This window comes from Pteropus alecto, unplaced genomic scaffold (assembly GCF_000325575.1).
Source record: "Pteropus alecto unplaced genomic scaffold, ASM32557v1 scaffold91, whole genome shotgun sequence".
Lineage (NCBI taxonomy): Eukaryota > Metazoa > Chordata > Mammalia > Chiroptera > Pteropodidae > Pteropus > Pteropus alecto.
In genome coordinates this window covers 843010-850155 of record NW_006431910.1, presented here as the reverse complement: position 1 = coordinate 850155, position 7146 = coordinate 843010, and the positions used below count along the sequence as shown (strand labels likewise).

At 43.4% G+C, this 7146-nt stretch overlaps 1 pseudogene; it reads left to right on the top strand.

Moving 5' to 3' along the window:
- Nucleotides 1-422: 422 nt before the first annotated feature.
- Nucleotides 423-1328, top strand: LOC102891425 (annotated as a pseudogene).
- The last annotated feature ends 5818 nt before the right edge of the window (nt 1329-7146 follow it).

Below are 7146 nucleotides of genomic sequence, written 5' to 3'. Positions count from 1 at the left end.
TCGGGCCTGGAGTTATTCAGGCACAGCCTAAGAAGCCATGTGAGGCAGCCCTCGTGTACTATCTGACAACTAAGTGGTGATAGTCTAGACTGGAGAGACTCCAGGTTGGTCTAGAGTTCTTTGGTCTTAAAGAAAATCTCAGGCGATAAGCAAGTGAATTTGAAGAAATTCTGACCTAAGGTCTAAATTCAGGGGGTTAGAGATAGGAAAAAGCTCTCCATAGTAACTGCTAATGGTGGATTCTTAAGATGGTAAACATTTTCTTCTCTCTCTGAGCAGAGAATATCTGAGACACTCACCTAACATCTGACACTGAAGAAAGCAAAGGCCTTCAGTTCTGGAATCTCTAATTCCATTCAGTTCCTCAGATCACTTAGCTGTACTGAGTCTATAGCCAAAAGAAATCTCCACTGTGATGGGTTCTCGTGGGTTTCACAGATCACTTTGAACTGGTGGTTCCATTCTTCCCGATGTTTCTCAGTTTCTACCTGGCCACTCTTCTGGGGAATGTGGGGATGATTATTCTAATCCAAGTGGACACCCAACTCCACACCTCAAATTACTATTTCCTGAGCCATATTGCCCTGCTAGATGTCTGCTACACCTCATTCATCACCCCTCAGATCCTGGCCACACTGACCACAGCCAAAATGGCCATCTCTTATGGCCACTGTTCTGCCACTTTTCCTCACCATCTGTGCAGGTATGGAACGTTACCTGCTGACAGTGATGGCCAATGGCTGCTTTGTTGCCCTTAGCAACCCATTGCACTTATAAAGTGGCTATGACTCCGGACACTCGCAGGGCCTTTATGGCCAGGGCTTAGGTCTGTAGGGTGTCAGGGGCCATCCTGCATACCGCGTGCCCCTTCACTCTGTGGCAACAATCGGATCAGCTTCCATGATGTCCCACCCCTCTTGAAGCTTGCATACAGCAGCATGACACGAAGTAAGATTTTCATCCTCTTTTTTGCCAAATTCATGTTCCTGGCCAATGTCATGATCATCCTGGTCTCTTATATGCCCCTCACCGGAGCCGTGCTGAGGGTGAAGTCTGCTGGTGGGCGAGCCAAGACCTTCTCCACCTGCATCTCCTGCCTCACCACTGTGGTCTTCTTCTTCGGGATACTTGCCTTCATGTACCGCAGAAGTAACTCAAAGAAACCTACAGAGAAGGACAAGATCATGTCTGTCTTTTACACTGTGCTCATTCCTCTGCAGAACCCCTTGACCTACAGTCTGAGGAACAAAGTTGTAAAAGCCACGTTCAAAAAAGTCACTGGTAAAATCCACTTCCCAAGGGACGCAGCTTTAGATGAGGGTCCTTGACCCTGACCCACCTACTTGCCCTAAAGAATGGACAGTAGGTGTCTTTTGGTGGCACCTGGAGAGATGGGCAAGAACTACCAGCTCTGCTGGAAAATTGCAGGTTCGGTGGAATTTCTTTGGATGGCTCCCTCTACCTCTCTTTTCTGCCCCCTGCCTCTTTAGCCCACCTCCCAGATCTGCAGGGTTCTAGGGCTACTTGTTGACACCGCACCACATCCAACCACCTGTTCCCCAACTCGACTCAACCATACTTGAGCTTCCTGGTCCTTCGTTCTTTTGTCTCTGTGCTCAGTGATACTGATTTTTACTTTGTGGAAGATTATGATTGGGAATCATGCTAATGGAAGAATAAGGCTTTATTTTTTTCTTATATGATATGGATAACTTGCCAACTCATTATGAGGAGGATAATGAAGAAACTCGTGAACCCAGTGGAATTTCCAGTTGGTACAGATTAGAGTAGCAGGGGGAGAGTTGCTTACTTTTGGCTACCCTTCCACTGTGTCTTCCCAAATGGTTCCTAATATCTCTGAGACTCTGACATCTACCTTTCAAGTGGCAATTCTCTATACCCTGGACATGCAATTCCTTTGTATCTCTTCCTCCTAAAACCATGAGACTTTATCTAGTATAATGATACAGAATGCCGACTAATAATCTTTCATCCCATCGTTTGTAGTAATTGAATAACCAATAGATCATTAAGTGGTCTCCTGAAATATAATGTCTAGTAAAAGCAAAGCTTTGAGAACTATGAGGTCTCTGTCACACAGCGAATGGTAAGTAAGGTATGAGGAATTCAAGACAGTGTAGTGAGTGGCTGCTTCTAAAGGCACTAGATAGTTTCATAACATTGAATCGCATGAGAATTCCAAAAATGTTGATCAAAACAGAATAAAAATCAGGGACTTTAAATTATCATACTTTAAAAAATATCCTAACTCTTTCAGTATTAGGGCTGAGATCATGAAAAGCGAAACCCCCCATTTGAACTGTGGATGCCAGATTGTACTACCAGTTGAATTACTGTCTTTTGTCCAAAACTGAGTTTCTTAATGCACCTAAGCTTAACGTTGTGGCAATAATTGAGAAAGAATGAGATAGAGAGATACTGGAAAAAGACAAACAGTCCACTGGAATGGAAACATAAGGAATGAATTGGGTGGCTCAGACTCATGAATCTAGGGAAGGCTCATTTCTCCTGTCTAGGGTGCTGGTGAGAGATATATTCAACCCTAGCAGCCAGTGGTGTGCCAGGCAGTTGTATTGCGGTCCATGCTATAGCACATGAAGCCAACAGGTTGTCCATCAGCAGGCTCTTAGGAATAAATGAAAAATGCCCAGAAGAGAGGAACTAAAAAGCCCTGCTGTAGAGCATACACAGAATAGTCTGAAAGCTTATGCTATAGTGGTTTGGTCAATTTTTCTATGGTACGAAGCCACAGTAATATATTTTATTGTTTGATGTATTACTTTCATATTTTACAGTAAGCATGTTCGGTAGCAATGCACTCAAAAAAAAAAAAAACAGATGTGCATGTTGCTCAAGAAAGTTGATGATGAACATATATTTTGTACAAAATGTTTGTAGGCATTTATCATCCCTTATGGGCGTCAGAGTGATTTGATGTCCAGGACTTGAAAAGTAGAAGATACAAATTTCCTGAAGATACATCAACACTTGCTTTCAAACACTATGCCTGACGATAATGGTTTAAAATAGCAGGTGTGTTTACATTTCACTCTGGGAAGCTGTGTCTTTCATGCCCATCAGAGGTAATTTAGCTCGGTATTTCTTTCCTGCTTCTTATCCACAAGATGATAAAAGGATGGAAGCCTTTGAAATGCTACTTTTTAATCAACCTAAGTGATCTACAATATACTGAGCTCATTTCTTTAAATGTTCTCAAAATGTTTATTGTATTTATTTAAAATCAGTCAGAAATCTTTTATCTTTAATCAAAGCATATAATAAATGGAACGCAAAAACTTTCAACTTTTGACAGCGTTAGCAAATTCCAAGTATTGAAAATCTTGCAAACTGGAAGGCGTTGAAATTTATCATATCCTTGAGAAGGGAAAAACTAAACAAAACAAGCAAAAACTGTACAACATATAATTCTGAAATTACATAATCGTGGCTTGGAACATATTGATTCGTGGCAAGAGTCATTTTGGTGGTCCTTTAATCTCGACTGGATAAATCTCAATTGGAACCGGAATGAAATAATCAACAAAGCTGATCATTTTTCAGCATTTAAGTTTGAATACAGGGGCTGAAATATTTATCCAGTTCAATGTGAGAAAAAATTGGAATTAAGAATATCCTCCATTTAGTAAAATTTTCTTAAAGCTTCTTAGACACCTTTGTGAAGAAAAAAGTGATATTTCCTGAAAAATATTATAGTTTATTACAACTATAAACATAATTTGAAGGCAAAAATCAGACACAAATGACTACATATTGTATGGGTTTAGATATATAGAGGACAAAAGCAGGCAAAATAATCAATGCCATCAATAATCAATGGGGGTGGTGAATAGAAGGGTGCACCGCAGAGTGTCAGGGACTGGCAAGGTGTGGAATCTTCACCTGGGGCTAGTAACTCAGGTGTGTTAAGATTGGAAAATTCATGTATGATATTAATTTTTCTGAATGTTTGTTATACTTCGATGACATTTTTAAACAACATTATAGATACTGAGGATATCTTTCTACATGACCACAATATTATATCATTATCACACCCAAGAAAATGACCAATTACCCCATCACATCATTTCATACCTAGTCTACATTCGTATTTTCCTTATTTATCCGAGAATGAGTTTTGTTATTTTTATCCGTTTTAATGAGGATCCAATCTAAATTCGAGCACTGCATTTGTTACATTTTTTAAATATTCTTTTAATCTAGTACAGTCCTCCTTTTTTATTTGTTACAAGACACTGACAGTTGTGTTATAAATATTCCTTATTCTACATTTGTCTAATCGGTTGCTAAATGTGTGGTAGGCAGAATTCTAAAATGACCTGCAATGACACATGCCCTTGTGTAACTCCCACCCCCACCCTCGGAATGAGGGAAATACGATGGGACACCACTCCCATTATAAGGGTAGCAGATTTTAAAGATATAAGTAAGGTCCCAAGTCAGTCAGCTCTGAGTTCATCGAAAGGGAGGTTATCCTGGGTGGACCAGACCTAATGGAGTAACCTCAAAAGAGAAATTCAAAGCAGCAGAGACCTTCTCCTGCTTTCTTGGAAGACGTAAGTCGCCATGTTGGGAGAGGAAGGACCACGTGGCAAGGACTTGGGGGTGGGCTGAGGACCGGCTAGCGAGGAAACGGGCACCACAGCCATACAATCGCAAAGCAATGAATTCCGCCACCGACCGGAGGAGGCTTGACGCCCCTCCTGGGGCCTCGAGTTCAGTCATGGGAGACTCTGAATAGAAGAGGAAGGTAACCCACATCCTGATTCCTGTCTTGTGGAAATTAAGAGATAATAAATTTGTGTCATTTTAAGCTGCTGAATGTATGGTAATGTGTTACTCTGCAAGAGAAAAGTAGTACATGTCACTCACTCCCATATTTCTTGTAAACTAAAAGTTAGTTGTAAAGCAGCAGCCAAAATACTTTTCTGTAAAGAACCAGATAGTAAATATTTTAGGCCTTGTGGGCTCAACAATCTCTGTGGCAACTACAGAAAGTAGCTATAGGCAATACGTAAACAAAAGAGTGTGACTGCATTGCAATAAAACTTTATTTTAAAAAGCAATTGGCAGGCCAAATTTATGTCCACAGATCCTAATCTCCCAGCCCTGCACTTTTCCTACTCCCTGGCGCCCCCTTCAGGCTGACCAATGCACAGTCCCTGCCCCAACTCTGAGTCCTCCCAACACAACTGTGTCTGCAGCACCCCTGAGAGCCGCTGGTGTCATAATGTGCTGTTGTTGCTCTGTTTCCAATCCTGGCATAACTGTCCTTTATTTTTCATAGCACTTAAAATTCACAAGTCTCTTTTGAATGCCTAATTACCACATTTAAGCTCCAAAACGGCCAAGTGAGCAAGGATGGCACAATCACTCCCATCCACCAAGAGGTGAAAGTGAGACCCACGGAGACTATATGTCACACAGCCAGTAGTGAATGAGTCAGGATCTGAATCCTGGGGATGTGGGCTCATTCCCAGGGGCCCGGGGGAGAAATGTTTTATAACAAAGAGGAATTCGCGGCTTCAGCCACCAACCAGAGCTGGGACCCGGTGGCCCTGGGCCTCTTGGGCTTTCTTGGAGCTCATGGCAGAGTGTGTGGCCTGCTCCGTGAGGCAGCTCGAGTGGGAAAGGACATGATTCAAGGTCCTGCTACCCAACTCCCAAGGGAAAATAGTTCAACACACACTGGCAGCCCGACTGCATCGGCGGCTTCCTCCAGCAAGTCAGCAGGTGGCTGTCACAGGTGATGCCCTGCCTCATTTCTGCTGGACCGCCCCGTCACTCCGTGAGGGCATGGGGCAGGGTCCAGGAGCCTCGGGTTCTAAGCCTGGATCTTCCATTTACTGCCATATGACCCGGAACAAATCTTTCCATCTCGCTGCATTTCTGCTTCCTTTCTGCAATATGAGAATGATAACTCTGCTTTACATGGACTATCATAAGAACAAGTAGGAAGCTGGGTTCAAGGTGGCTTTATACACTGTACAATTTTACTGCACTCTGATACTGCCCTTCTGAGGCCCCTGAACCAGCACCCCCTCTTACCTGCCCTCAGGTACTTACCTCAACCTCTCTGGAACCATGATTGTGTTGGTCTCAGAGATCACCCCCACTCAGCCAGGGCCAGCACAATCCACAATGAAACAAAGTTCCATTGACTCTTAGTTTATTAATATTCCCTGCCTACTCAGGGTTTCTATCTCCCCCAGTGCAGAGGACAGAATCCCAAAGCTATCCTTCTCGCCAGAGTCCGGAGTCGCCTTGGCCTGTCCCCAGCCCCTGTCCCTCCTGGATCAAGAGTGATGACTATTCCCATGCTCACCTGATCACACTTGAAAAACTAGAGGCAGACCTCAAATTAGAGGCAATTTAGTCCCATTGAATCAAACTGTGGTCCTTAGAGGTAGAGGACTCTTCGTGGAAGCCCAAGAAGCCACTGAAAGGGGCATGGGAGGGTCCAGCGGACAAAAGTCATGGCCACTGACCCCACCTCATAGGAGGCAGCTCCACCCCTATCTGATTTTATGCATTGTACTGTGTTATGGAAGGGTTTTGCTCTTGAATTAAAGTAGGAGAACCACCTGTTGAATCTAATATTTTCCTATCACAAAAGAGAAGACTGAGGCCCAAGGAAGAGGGAGTAATTTGCCAAGCTCACTCACAGTATTTGCAACAGAGCTGAGAATAGAATTCAGGTCAAAAACAGATTGAAGCCGGGCCCTAAGGCCAGCCCGCCCGTGGCCCTGCCCCACTGGGAGCGTGATGTCAAGCTTACCGACCCCAGTGACAGACCAGAGACAGGCCCGTGGCCACAGACTTGAGAAGGCTGTTTCACTGGCTTGTTTTTCAGCCTCCCCCTGGAGACTTTGGGCCTCTCCTGCGCATCATTGAATTAATTCTGACTACAAAGATTACAGGGTGTGAACAGGCCCAGGAGGCTCTGGTGCAGGGAGATCATACAGTTTGTCTTTCTCTGTGTGACATTTCATTTAGCATAATGTTCCCAAAGTCCATCCTTGTTGTCACAAATGGCATGATTTCCTTCTTTTTATGGCTGAATAATATTCCGTTGAATATATAGACCATATCTTCTTTATCCAT